General features: G+C 41.8%; 1 protein-coding gene across 7 annotated transcripts in view; it reads right to left on the minus strand.

Moving 5' to 3' along the window:
- LOC124151447 (muscleblind-like protein 2a) overlaps positions 1-14,868 on the minus strand; it is a 411,834-nt gene that overhangs the window by 222,849 nt on the left and 174,117 nt on the right. For all 7 annotated transcript variants that reach the window (XM_048390567.1, XM_048390570.1, XM_048390568.1 and 4 more), the window contains exon 2: positions 4,195-4,240. The gene's annotated coding sequence lies outside the window, so the exon portion shown is untranslated. The remainder of the gene's footprint in view (positions 1-4,194; positions 4,241-14,868) is intronic.

A 14,868-nucleotide genomic window follows, 5' to 3' on the forward strand; every position in this document is an offset into this window, starting at 1 on the left:
ATCCACATCTTCAACATCGCTTCAGATACAAAAGTCAGTGAGTGATCCACATCTTTAACATTGCTACAGAAACAAAAGTCAGTCAGTGGTCCACACCTTCAACATTGCTACAAAAACAAGCGTATAGTTGACAAAGTCATCTTTATCCCCCGTCCACTTTAACACTTTATGGTCCCAAACCAGGTAAATGACCCAACATTTCTCTTAGCCCATGTCAAAATAGCTGCAATGGAAATTCTAAAATAAACATTTCTAAAACTCCCTAATATCAAATGGCACTAGTTCAGTATGCGCTTTATATATAGACATGCAATGTTTGGCAAGGAAATATTTAACAGTTTATTTGTTATACTACTTAAGTAAACCAATCCTATATTAAAACTTAAATCCAACTTGTTGTCATGGAAACATAAGCAATAAAAATTTATAAAAGTGCTATATATCAAAAGGCACCAGTTCAGTATGTGCCTAGTAGACATGCAAAGTTTTGTAAGAAAGTATTAAACGGTTTTTGAGTTACACTCCGGAAACTAACACCACCCTTATAGAACCTAAGTCAAACTTGTTGCAATGGAAACATAAAACACAAATATTTATAAAATTCCTAAATAGCAAAAGGCACCAGTTCAGTATGTGTCTGGTAAACATGCAAAGTTTTGTAAGAAATTATTTAACGGTTTTTGAGTTACGCTCCGGAAACGAACACCACCCTTATAGAACCTAAGTCCAACTTGTTGCAATGGAAACGTTAAAAGTAAAAAATTTTATAAAATTCCTAAATAGCAAGAGGCACCAGTTCAGTATGTGTCTGGTAAACATGCAAAGTTTTGTAAGAAATTATTTAAAGGTTTTTGAGTTACGCTCCGGAAACGAACAGCACCCTTATAGAACCTAAGTCCAACTTGTTGCAATGGAAACGTAAAAGGTAAAAAAAATTAAAATTCCTAAATAGCAAGAGGCACCAGTTCAGTATGTGCCTAGTAGACATGCAAAGTTTTGTAAGAAAGTATTTAATGATTTCTGAGTTACGCTCCGGAAACGAACAGCACCCTTATAGAACCTAAGTCCAACTTGTTGCAATGGAAACATTAAAATTCAATTTTTTTCTAAAATTCCTAAATAGCAAGAGGCACCAGTTCAGTATGTGTCTGGTAAACATGCAGAGTTTTGTAAGAAATTATTTAACGGTTTTTGAGTTACGCTCTGGAAACGAACAGCACCCTTATAGAACTAAAGTCCAACTTGTTGCAATGGAAACGTAAAGAGTAAAAAAAATTAAAATTCCTTAATAGTAAAAGGCACCAGTTCAGTATGTGCCTAGTAGACATGCAAAGTTTTGTAAGAAAGAATGTAATGGTTTTTGAGTTACGCTCCGGAAACGAACAGCACCCTTATAGAACCTAAGTCCAACTTGTTGCAATGGAAACGTTGAAAGTAAAAAAAATTCTAAAATTCCTAAATAGCAAGAGGCACCAGTTCAGTATGTGCCTAGTAGACATGCAAAGTATTTAATGATTTTTGAGTTACGCTCCGGAAACGAACACCACCCTTATAGAACTAAAGTCCAACTTGTTGCCATGGAAACGTAAAAAATAAAAAATTATAAAATTCCCAAATAGCAAAAGGCACCAGTTCAGTATGTGTCTGGTAAACATGCAAAGTTTAGTAAGAAATTATTTAACGGTTTTTGAGTTACGCTCCGGAAACGAACACCACCCTTATAGAACCTAAGTCCAACTTGTTGCAATGGAAACGTTAAAAGTAAAAAAAAATTATAAAATTCCTAAATAGCAAGAGGCACCAGTTCAGTATGTGTCTGGTAAACATGCAAAGTTTTGTAAGAAATTATTTAACGGTTTTTGAGTTACGCTCCGGAAACGAACACCACCCTTATAGAACTAAAGTCCAACTTGTTGCCATGGAAACGTAAAAAATAAAAAATTATAAAATTCCCAAATAGCAAAAGGCACCAGTTCAGTATGTGTCTGGTAAACATGCAAAGTTTAGTAAGAAATTATTTAAAGGTTTTTGAGTTACGCTCCGGAAACGAACACCACCCTTATAGAACCTAAGTCCAACTTGTTGCAATGGAAACGTAAAAGGTAAAAAAAATTAAAATTCCTAAATAGCAAAAGGCACCAGTTCAGTATGTGCCTAGTAGACATGCAAAGTTTTGTAAGAAAGTATTTAATGGTTTTTGAGTTACGCTCTGGAAACGAACACCACCCTTATAGAACCTAAGTCCAACTTGTTGCAATGGAAACGTTAAAAGTAAAAAAAATTATAAAATTCCTAAATAGCAAGAGGCACCAGTTCAGTATGTGTCTGGTAAACATGCAAAGTTTTGTAAGAAATTATTTAAAGGTTTTTGAGTTACGCTCCGGAAACGAACAGCACCCTTATAGAACCTAAGTCCAACTTGTTGCAATGGAAACGTAAAAGGTAAAAAAAATTAAAATTCCTAAATAGCAAAAGGCACCAGTTCAGTATGTGCCTAGTAGACATGCAAAGTTTTGTAAGAAAGTAATTAATGGTTTTTGAGTTACGCTCTGGAAACGAACACCACCCTTATAGAACCTAAGTCCAACTTGTTGCCATGGAAACGTAAAAAGGAAAAAAAAAAAAAATTCCTAAATAGCAAAAGGCACCAGTTCAGTATGTGTCTGGTAAACATGCAAAGTTTTGTAAGAAATTATTTAACGGTTTTTGAGTTACGCTCCGGAAACGAACAGCACCCTTATAGAACCTATGTCCAACTTGTTGCAATGGAAACGTAAAAAGTAAAAAAATTTAAAATTCCTTAATAACAAAAGCCACCAGTTCAGTATGTGCCTAGTAGACATGCAAAGTTTTGTAAGAAAGTATATAATGGTTTTTGAGTTACGCTCTGGAAACGAACACCACCCTTATAGAACCTAAGTCCAACTTGTTGCCATAGAAACAATAAAAATTTATGAAACTCCTAAATAGCAAAAGGCACCAGTTCAGTATACGTCTGGTAAACATGCAAAGTTTTGTAAGAAATTATTTAACGTTTTTTTGAGTTACGCTCCGGAAACGAACAGCACCCTTTTAGAACTAAAGTCCAACTTGTTGCAATGGAAACGTAAAAAGGAAAAAAAAAAAAAATTCCTAAATAGCAAAAGGCACCAGTTCAGTATGTGTCTGGTAAACATGCAAAGTTTTGTAAGAAATTATTTAACAGTTTTTGAGTTACGCTCCGGAAACGAACAGCACCCTTATAGAACCTAAGTCCAACTTGTTGCAATGGAAACGTAAAAAGTAAAAAAAAGTAAAATTCCTAAATAGCAAAAGGCACCAGTTCAGTATGTGCCTAGTAGACATGCAAAGTTTTCGAAGAAAGTATTTAATGGTATTTGAGTTACGCTCTGGAAACGAACACCACCCTTATAGAACCTAAGTCCAACTTGTTGCAATTGAAACGTAAAAAATAAAAATTTATAAAATTCCTAAATAGCAAAAGGCACCAGTTCAGCATGAGTCTGATAGACATGCAAAGTTTCGTAGAGAAATATTAAACGGTTTCTGAGTTATGCTCCGGAAACAATTTCGGGACGCACACACGCACGCACACACACACACGCACGCACACGCGTTGGGGCGGGGGGTAACAAAAGTCAGTGAGTGGTCCACACCTTCAACATCGTTACAGAAACAAAAGTCAGTGAGTGGTCCACATCTTAAAAAGTCGCTACAGAAACAAAAGACAGTGAGTGGTCCACACCTTCAACATTGCTACAGAAACAAAAGTCGGTGAGTGGTCCACATCTTCAACATTGCTACAGATACAAAATGTACACTGAGATGTGACTGCCTGAGGACACCCTGATCCACACTGAGATGTGACTGCCTTAGGACAGCCTGACCCACACTGAGATGTGACTGGCCTAGGACAGCAAGACTCACACTGAGATGTGACTGTCTGAGGACAGCCCAACCCACACTGAGATGTGACTGCCTAAGGACAGCCTGACCCACACTGAGATGTGACTGGCCTAGGACAGCAAGACTCACACTGAGATGTGACTGCCTGAGGACAGCCCAACCCACACTGAGATGTGACTGCCTGAGGACACCCTGACCAACACTGAGATGTGACTGCCTGAGAACACCCTGACCTACATGCAGTACATGCTGATGCTTAATGTATTCATGGCAGCTAAAGACACTTACCTGGATACATCAGACACAATGCCAAGACACACTGGCTGCCGAGAATCTGAAATTAAACAAATACACAAAGTCAGTTTCTATGGTAACCTGCAAACAAGGATGAACAAAAACAAATAACAAAGTAACATCTTAGATTTTGTGAATAGCAGAAGAGTGGCTCTAAACCAAACTTGATATTAATACCAGTGTGTTTGTCTTTATGAAAGTCCTTGTCTTTGGCGATGTACTTCATTGCAGCTTCAGAAGTGAAGCATAAAATGCTTGTCATGATCATGGAAGAAGAGAAAGTCATCTGTATCCCTTCCACCCTTTTCTGCTCACTGTTGCATAGCCCCCAGTCTGACATAATCCATGGAGAACAAGACAATTATCTCATATTATCTATCCAATATGTAGTCTTAGAACAGAATGCATCAACTTATCTGTCATTCTTACATGAATGTGGCCTATTATTACTTAGATATGTACACTTAACTTTCACAAAACAAAATCAGTATTTCCTCAACTAATTTATCACATGTTGCAGACAGAGAGAGTAACCATGCAGCCGTCAGCTGTATCAAGCCACAACAGAGCAGGCCATAACTAGCTGTCTCTGGACCAGCCACAACAGAGCAGGCTGTAACTGTCTCTGGGCCAGACACAACAGAGCAGGCTGTAACTGTCTCTGGGCCAGACACAACAGAGCAGGCTGTAACTAGCTGTCTCTGGGCCAGCCACAACAGAGCAGGCTGTAATTAGCTGTCTCTGGGCCAGACACAACAGAGCAGGCTGTAACTGTCTCTGGGCCACTCACAACAGAGCAGGCTGTAACTGTCTCTGGGCCAGACACAACAGAGCAGGCTGTAACTGTCTCTGGGCCACTCACAACAGAGCAGGCTGTAACTGTCTCTGGGCCAGACACAACAGAGCAGGCTGTAACTGTCTCTGGGCCAGACACAACAGAGCAGGCTGTAACTGTCTCTGGGCCAGACACAACAGAGCAGGCTGAAACTGTCTCTGGGCCACTCACAACAGAGCAGGCTGTAACTAGCTGTCTCTGGGCCAGACACAACAGAGCAGGCTGTAACTGTCTCTGGGCCAGACACAACAGAGCAGGCTGTAATTAGCTGTCTCTGGGCCAGCCACAACAGAGCAGGCTGTAACTGTCTCTGGGCCAGACACAACAGAACAGGCTGTAACTAGCTGTCTCTGGGCCAGACACAACAGAGCAGGCTGTAACTGTCTCTGGGCCAGACACAACAGAGCAGGCTGTAACTGTCTCTGGGCCAGACACAACAGAGCAGGCTGTAACTGTCTCTGGGCCAGACACAACAGAACAGGCTGTAACTGTCTCTGGGCCAGACACAACAGAGCAGGCTGTAACTAGCTGTCTCTGGGCCAGACAAAACAGAGGAGGCTGTAACTAGCTGTCTCTGGGCCAGCCACAACAGAGCAGGCTGTAACTGTCTCTGGGCCAGACACACAACAGAGCAGGCTGTAACTGTCTCTGGGCCAGCCACAACAGAGCAGGCTGTAACTGTCTCTGGGCCAGACAAAATAGAGCAGGCTGTAACTGTCTCTGGGCCAGACACAACAGAGCAGGCTGTAACTAGCTGTCTCTGGGCCAGACACAACAGAGCAGGCTGTAACTGTCTCTGGGCCAGACACAACAGAGCAGGCTGTAACTAGCTGTCTCTGGGCCAGACACAACAGAGCAGGCTGTAACTAACTGTCTCTGGGCCAGCCACAACAGAGCAGGCTGTAACTAACTGTCTCTGGGCCAGCCACAACAGAGCAGGCTGTAACTAACTGTCTCTGGGCCTGACACAACAGAGCAGGCTGTAACTGTCTCTGGGCCAGACACAACAGAGCAGGCTGTAACTGTCTCTGGGCCAGACACAACAGAGCAGGCTGTAACTGTCTCTGGGCCAGACACAACAGAGCAGGCTGTAACTAACTGTCTCTGGGCCAGACACAACAGAGCAGGCTGTAACTAACTGTCTCTGGGCCAGACACAACAGAGCAGGCTGTAACTAACTGTCTCTGGGCCTGACACAACAGAGCAGGCTGTAACTGTTTCTGGACCAGACACAACAGAGGAGGCTGTAACTAGCTGTCTCTGAGGCAGACACAACAGAGCAGGCTGTAACTAGCTGTCTCTGGGCCAGACACAACAGAGCAGGCTGTAACTAACTGTCTCTGGGCCAGACACAACAGAGCAGGCTGTAACTAACTGTCTCTGGGCCTGACACAACAGAGCAGGCTGTAACTGTTTCTGGGCCAGACACAACAGAGGAGGCTGTAACTAGCTGTCTCTGGGCCAGACACAACAGAGCAGGCTGTAACTAGCTGTCTCTGGGGCAGACACAACAGAGCAGGCTGTAAATAGCTGTCTCTGGGCCAGACACAACAGAGCAGGCTGTAACTAGCTGTCTCTGGGCCAGACACAACAGAGCAGGCTGTAACTAACTGTCTCTGGGCCAGACACAACAGAGCAGGCTGTAACTAACTGTTTCTGGGCCAGACAGAACAGAGGAGGCTGTAACTAGCTGTCTCTGGGGCAGACACAACAGAGCAGGCTGTAACTAGCTGTCTCTGGGCCAGACACAACAGAGCAGGCTGTAACTAACTGTCTCTGGGCCAGACACAACAGAGCAGGCTGTAACTAACTGTCTCTGGGCCAGCCACAACAGAGCAGGCTGTAACTAACTGTCTCTGGGCCTGACACAACAGAGCAGGCTGTAACTGTCTCTGGGCCAGACACAACAGAGCAAGCTTACCTGGCTGTAACTGACTGTCCATGGTCAGACATGACAGAGCAGGCTGTAACTGTCTCTGGGCCAGACACAACAGAGCAAGCTTACCTGGCTGTAACTGACTGTCCATGGTCAGACATGGCAGAGCAGGCTGTAGCTAAGTGTATCTTGGCCAGACACAACAGAGCAGGCTGTAAGTAACTGTCTAGGAAATAGCCGGAAATAGCATTCAGCTGTACACACGTTTTCTCGCAATCTACCAGTGATTCAGTTACAAAATACCCAATGATACAACTGCCAACAGTCGGAAAAAATTGTATTTGAATTATTGTTTGATCAGGAATAACATATTCCAATATTGTGTTACTTTAGTTTGCAGCCATTATAAAAACCATATGCGTAGCACTTTGGTACAAGTGATGGCTTTTGCAGGATATGTTTACGTAGGGAACAATTTGACCAGTCACCGTGGGGACTTCCCGCGCTACATGTTTTTCAATTGCGAAAACGTTATGTTGAGTCAAAGTATGGCATTTATAATATATGTATCCATTCTCTAGTAACTAAAGTTTGTTTCAAGGCACCAATATTGCTAATCTGACCATGGTTGCTGTAAATAATGTTGAGTTGTGCGATCTACCGATCACTCCGCACAATTTTTCCGAATTTTATGTAAACAATATTAAATAAAATTTTGAATAAAGTTAATAAAATATATCACAAACATAACTCCAGATATACAATGAACACACTTTTATAACCAGATAGTATAATAATGGGATTGAATTGAGTACTTCAGTTCGGATTTGTTGACTGGTATTTCAGGTGTAACCTGCTTGCAGTGATCAGCTGAAATGCTCTTTTGAGATGGGGAAAAGCATTGTGTAAGTGTAAAACTTGAGCTTACTAAAAATGTAAGAAGTGTTGGGAGCCATGTGTAATAGCGAGAGAACATTGTACTTAAGATTTGCATTCCGTATTGTGGCATATAGATAAATAGGCCTTCGTGTATCGAGTATTGTATAGTGGGTCAAGTATCGGTGCATCGGAATATTGGTGTATCGTTTCACTCTTATTCATAAGTATTTAGATTCTGCAATGAAATTGAGCCCAGCCCAGCTTTTAGCTGCATTTTGTTACCATAGCATTCATAACACTGATAATGGAATCTTAAATTCTGAAAAAGCGCAAATATAATTGCTGAAGAGTTTCGTGAAGATGTTGCAACAGTGTCTGAGGTAAATGCCAGACTGTTGTGTGCATGTAAAGCTAAATCTATAAGCAGGACTTTGATGAGGACATGTGTCTGTTCAAGAAAACCTTCTTCAGTCAATTAAAACTGTCCCTCATTGGTTACGTTAACCTATCATCACATGATTCATTGTTCAATGTGGCAGAAGGTGATCTGTCAACATTCAAGCAAATTGGAGCACACATGACAGACATCCAACTTGTCCTGAATTGGGCAGTGGACTCTATTGACCGTTGCTCAACTAATGATTAATACAGTCAATATTTGGCTTCCCATTAACTGCCAGCTACTCTGTTGACCAATATGGTCTTGTACTGGGGCTACAGCAAGGAGCCTCTACTGACCAATAGTAGAGGTACTGTGAGGTGTATCTGTCCGACATGGCCATGGTAAAGAAAGGGGTTTCTGTTGACCAACATGGTTCTGTAATGGAGATACAGCCAGGGGTCTCTGTTGACTAACATGGCCATGGTAAAGAAAGGGGTTTCTGTTGACCAACATGGTTCTGTAATGGAGATACAGCAATGGGTCTCTGTTGACCAACATGGTTCTGTAATGGAGATACAGCAAGGGGTCTCTGTTGACTAACATGGTCCTGTAATGGAGATACAGCAAGGGGTCTCTGTTGACTTACATGGTTCTGTAATGGAGATACAGCAAGGGGTCTCTGTTGACTAACATGGTTCTGTAATGGAGATACAGCAAGGGGTCTCTGTTGACCAACATGGTTCTGTAATGGAAATACAGCAAGGGGTCTCTGTTGACTAACATGGTTCTGTAATGGAGATACAGCAAGGGGTCTCTGTTAACCAACATGGTTCTGTAATGGAGATACAGCAAGGGGGCACTGTTAACCAACATGGTTCTGTAATGGAGATACAGCAAGGGGTCTCTGTTGACTAACATGGTTCTGTAATGGAGATACAGCAAGGGGTCTCTGTTGACCAACATGGTTCTGTAATGGAAATACAGCAAGGGGTCTCTGTTGACTAACATGGTTCTGTAATGGAGATACAGCAAGGGGTCTCTGTTAACCAACATAGTTCTGTAATGGAGATACAGCAAGGGGTCTCTGTTGACTAACATGGTTCTGTAATGGAGATACAGCAAGGGGTCTCTGTTGACTAACATGGTTCTGTAATGGAGATACAGCAAGGGGTCTCTGTTGACTAACATAGTCCTGTAATGGAGATACAGCAAGGGGTCTCTGTTGACTAACATGGTCCTGTAATGGAGATACAGCAAGGGGTCTCTGTTGACCAACATAGTTCTGTAATGGAGATACAGCAAGGGGTCTCTGTTGACTAACATGGTTCTGTAATGGAGATACAGAAAGGGGTCTCTGTTCACCAACATGGTTCTGTAATGGAGATACAGCAAGGGGTCTCTGTTGACCAACATGGTTCTGTAATGGAGATACAGAAAGGGGTCTCTGTTCACCAACATGGTTCTGTAATGGAGATACAGCAAGGGGTCTCTGCTGACCAACATAGTTCTGTAATGGAGATACAGCAAGGAGTCTCTGTTGACTAACATGGTTCTGTAATGGAGATACAGCAAGGGGTCTCTTTTGACCAACATAGTTCTTTAATGGAGATACAGCAAGGGGTTTCTGTTGACCAACATGGTTCTGTAATGGAGATACAGCAAGGGGTCTCTGTAGACCAACATAGTTCTGTTGCAAGGCGTCCTATACAACATGTTTTTGTTTGGTTACGTGCATGGATATCTACTACATGAAACTGAATCTATTACAGTGCCATAATCTCAATTGTGATCAAACAGATACATGGTGCTCTGGTGCAACTTTAGTAGTAGGAATCAGGTCCTAATCAGGAATGTGACCAGTCAGGGCCCGATTTAGCTGTATAAAACATGCAGCAGTGCAACTTATCACTGAAAAGTGCAGCCTAATATTTATGTCTATATGCACTTAGTGCATTTAAAAACATCTTAAATTTGTATTTAATAGAACCTACTCTTGCACACAACACTGATCCCAGTATTATGTGTAATTGTCCTGTTTTCTTGATGTTATCAAACTGGGTACTGCAAGATTATGTACATATGTTCCTCTCATGTTTTACGGCAATATGTCATTATTTTATGTAAAATCCAGACACAGTCATCAGAGATCTGAGATTTTATTTATACTACTTTATGCATCTATGTTTCAACTTTGATAAATTGAAAGGATCAGGGTACAACCTGATTTTGTCTGGTGCAACTAGGTTTTCATGTCAAAGTACACCTGGTGCATGTTAAGTCAAGTTCCTTAAATCGAACCCTGCCAGTATCTTCACCTTCACCTGTGTAGCTACTGAATGAGTATATATATGTGTAGCTCAAACTGTGACCATGTACCACTAACATGAACCGAACAATAGAGAATACCATGATACTGCAAACTGTGAATCACCAAAGTAATCAAATATTGATTACACTTCCATTCCTGACACTAGCAACAGTGCTCAAAAAGTTTTTCATATTTGAGACATGATCTTTGTTACCATGCTGACAAATAACATCTTTTTCTGAGACAAGAAACATGATTTATCTTGAGTGACGCTGTGGCAAAGTAAAATGAATTCAGTAAATGTGTGATTACAAAGTAGCAGTTCTAGCACTACACAGGGCAAAGCATATCACCAAGAATGCACCATAGCTGTACAGGGGAGGAGAACTCTTTACATCATCAAACATGTATCTGCTAAATTGTTGATGGACTGCATATTTCTCTGGCAGCAGCGGCAGACACAGCCACATGAATTAATCATGGTCTGCTAAAGTGTGCTGCCAACATGGACACAACCATGTCACAGCAGAGGAAATTTAATCATATAGAAGCCAGCAGCCATGTCCAGCAAACAGCACCTCTGCTGGGTGCCACTAGGTAAAAATGTGGCTAACTGCTACCAAATACATCTGGCATCAACAACTTGAGAAGATGCATAACAATAGTCAGACTTCTTCAGAATGACAGATATTGACAGATACTGACTTGGCTGACAGCAAACAGTGACATATGTGTGACAATTAGCTGGGTCTTACCAGGTTCTGTTCAAGGAATGCATCACTACCTGCCAATCATTCACATACTGTAACCACATAACAGTCACATTCATGTTAGTATTTCAAGAGAGAAATTATTCATAAAGCCTAAAAAAGCCTTAACTCAAAGATAAGTACTTTAAAACATTGCAGTGTGTGGTCGGCAGGCCATCATACAGGAACATACTTAAGCAACTCCCATAAGGTTGGTGTATCTGGAGACATTTATCCCGGACATGGATATTGATGTTTTCATGAATAAATCATTTTTAATTTTTACCTTGTGTTTTGTTGAAAATGAACCTAAAGTTGCCAGTTCGACTGGAGTGTTTTGGGAGAGGGATTCAATTTACACACAAGTATCTTTCCCAAACATGCTTATCTGGTATGAATCTCTTGCATGTTTTCTAAAAAAAAATTCCTACAAATGTTGAAGCAAAGAAAATAAATCATTCTGAAAAAGAGAAGCCTTTGATTAACATGAGAGCAAACCGAAAAGGAAACTGCAAAAAAGGGGAGAACTTACTCAACATCTGTGGAAATTCCACTACAATTACACACGTGCCCAAACAATTGCAGGGCACACTGCCCTTGTGGAGAGGTAGTGAGAGTTAAATGATTTGATACTTTCGGTGATTAAAATTTACATCACCTCATAAAACACGCCATGCCATGATTTTATGTTCCAAGCTTAGAATGGCACAAAATTAGCATGAGATAATTGAATGGCCTGGCAGTTCTATATTTAGCATCCTCCCAGCCTCCCCCAATCCACCACATCTCCTCCCTCACTCTCCTACCCCCTCCTTTCCTCTCACCAGGCCCATCCACTCTCCTCTTGTAATCAATTTCATAGTTGATTATCCCATCAAGTCTATTAGAGCACCAGCAGGGGAGGAGAGCCAAGATACAGTCTACCCATGAGTGCTGCTTTCTCGCACCTCAATCTTGGAACTATTATCTGTTAACCAAGAGATATGAGTGTTTAACCTCCAGGCAGACTTTTAATCATTATTTATGTGTGCATTACACACTGTCGTAACATGCATTAGGCCTTTCCTGGGTATAGCTAAATATTCACTGCTATTTCAGTATAGCAATAAGATTATCTCTTTATGAGTGAATGAAAAGTGGCACATTATTTAAGTGAATTCACTCCTTTAACCCCAGCAGAAGAAAGATGGTAACTGATTCCTGTGTATGTCTCCATCAGACTGACACATATCAAATAGAACATGAAATTACAAAGGAACTACAGTAAGATATGATATCTCTTTTGTGAAACATTCATAATATGGGAAATAAAAACATGAAAAGAGAAATAAAAAAAATCTCTTTTGTGATTCAGATACACTAAGGTTATAAGGTCAACTTAATGTGACTTGTTTAACAGGATTTGTGATCAGCTCTATTTATAAATTCAGACAGAACAACTGCCTTCATTAGTCTTCTAGCCCTAGCTGTCCGTAGTGTTACCCTGATAGACCCACTGCCTCCATTTGTCTTCTAGCCCTAGCTGTCCGTAGTGTTACCCTGATAGACCTACTGCCCCCATTTGTCTTCTTGCCCTAGCTGTCCTTAGTGTTACCCTGATAGACCCACTGTCTCTATTAGTCTACTAGCCCAAGATGTCCGTAGTGTTACCCTGATAGACCCACTGCCTCCATTTGTCTTCTAGCCCTAGCTGTCCATAGTGTTACCCTGATAGACCCACTGCCTCCATTAGTCTACTAGCCCAAGATGTCCGTAGTGTTACCCTGATAGACCCACTGCCTCCATTTGTCTACTAGCCCTAGCTGTCCGTAGTGTTACCCTGATAGACCCACTGCCTCCATTTGTCTTCAAGGCCTAGCTGTCCATAGTGTTACCCTGATAGACCCACTGCCTCCATTTGTCTACTAACCCAAGATGTCTGTAGTGTTACCCTGATAGACCCACTGCCTCCATTAGTCTACTAGCCCTAGCTCTCCGTAGTGTTACCCTGATAGACCCACTGCCTCCATTAGTCTTCTAGCTCTAGCTAAAGGCAGTGTTACCCTTATTTGACCCACTGCCTCCATTTGTCTTCAAGGCCTAGCTGTCCATAGTGTTACCCTGATAGACCCACTGCCTCCATTTGTCTACTAGCCCAAGATGTCTGTAGTGTTACCCTGATAGACCCACTGCCTCCATTAGTCTACTAGCCCTAGCTGTCTGTAGTGTTACCCTGATAGACCCACTGCCTCCATTTGTCTACTAGCCCTAGCTGTCCGTAGTGTTACCCTGATAGACCCACTGCCTCCATTTGTCTACTAGCCCTAGCTCTCTGTAGTGTTACCCTGATAGACCCACTGCCTCCATTTGTCTTCAAGGCCTAGCTGTCCGTAGTGTTACCCTGATAGACCCACTGCCTCCATTAGTCTTCTAGCCCTAGCTAAATGTCATGTTACCTTGATAGACCCATTGCCTTCATGTGTCTTCTAGCCCTAGCTAAATGTAGTGTTACCCTGATAGACCCACTGTGTTCTCCTATGTGAAACACGTTTGGTATTCCTCATCTGACATCGTCTAGGCAATCTGTGTGTGACACAGCACTGTGCGGCAGTCTCCTATTGCAACTGTTAGATGCCGACAGGTCACAGTGAGGACCTGTACAGGCCAGTTTACATAATCATGGTAATTGTATTGCTGACCTGTATATCCTCACCACCAGACATACAAACATACCAACTGAAGGATAAACCCCTAACAACAAAGCTGTATATAAGGTGAACAATTACCAGAATGAACCCCAGATAGAAATGGGTATGTTGCTTAGCAAAATGCAAGTCCACCAGTCTCCAACTCTTTGCAGCTGCAACTGCAGTCTTCAAAATGGTCGCACGCCCGTAACCTTGGCAACTGACACAGCTAAATTCTTTGTCCCCAAACGCCCTGACTGGAATGCACGCAGACCGACTAAACAAACACGCATCTAGCAGGCGAAAGGCAACACAATACAAATACAGAGACAAGCAAACAGTGCACAAAACTGGCCTGAGAACAGGGACCGACTGCACTTTTAAGACACAATTACAACCTCAGTGGGAAGACATTGTAAACAGGGTAGCCCCCTGGGTAAATGTCACCCATCTTCACCATCTCATTACACAACACATGTGACTGCACAGTATGCATGTGTTCCTAGTGCTACACCACCTACTCCTTACACAACACACAGGGGATGAGGACTCACATACTCCACGACACTCACAATAATACCATGCATTTATTTCAGCAAAAATAATCATGAAACACCCACATGGACATTCTATTAGTTAAACATTTTAAATGAGATCAAATATATGTTTATATATTTCACAAATGTCAAGGATGGTAATCATGGTGAACGGTAACTTCAGCAATGTCATTCCAAATAACAACAAATTTTGTCAATACGAAAACCTTACTTGATGATGTTAAGTCCTGATACAGGTAGTTACACAATAGATCACAGGAAGAGCATTACAACAAAAGGCTATAGCCTCCATTCAAGAAAACACGGTCTTCTCATTTACCAACTGATAAAATATCTTTAAAATTATTTCCAAGCTGTCGAGACATACTTGCAACAAAAATCAATAGTTTTCACGGAGAAATCTACCAATAAATCAA

Source organism: Haliotis rufescens, unplaced genomic scaffold (genome assembly GCF_023055435.1).
Source record: "Haliotis rufescens isolate VD_foot unplaced genomic scaffold, xgHalRufe1.0.p SCAF_9, whole genome shotgun sequence".
NCBI lineage: Eukaryota > Metazoa > Mollusca > Gastropoda > Lepetellida > Haliotidae > Haliotis > Haliotis rufescens.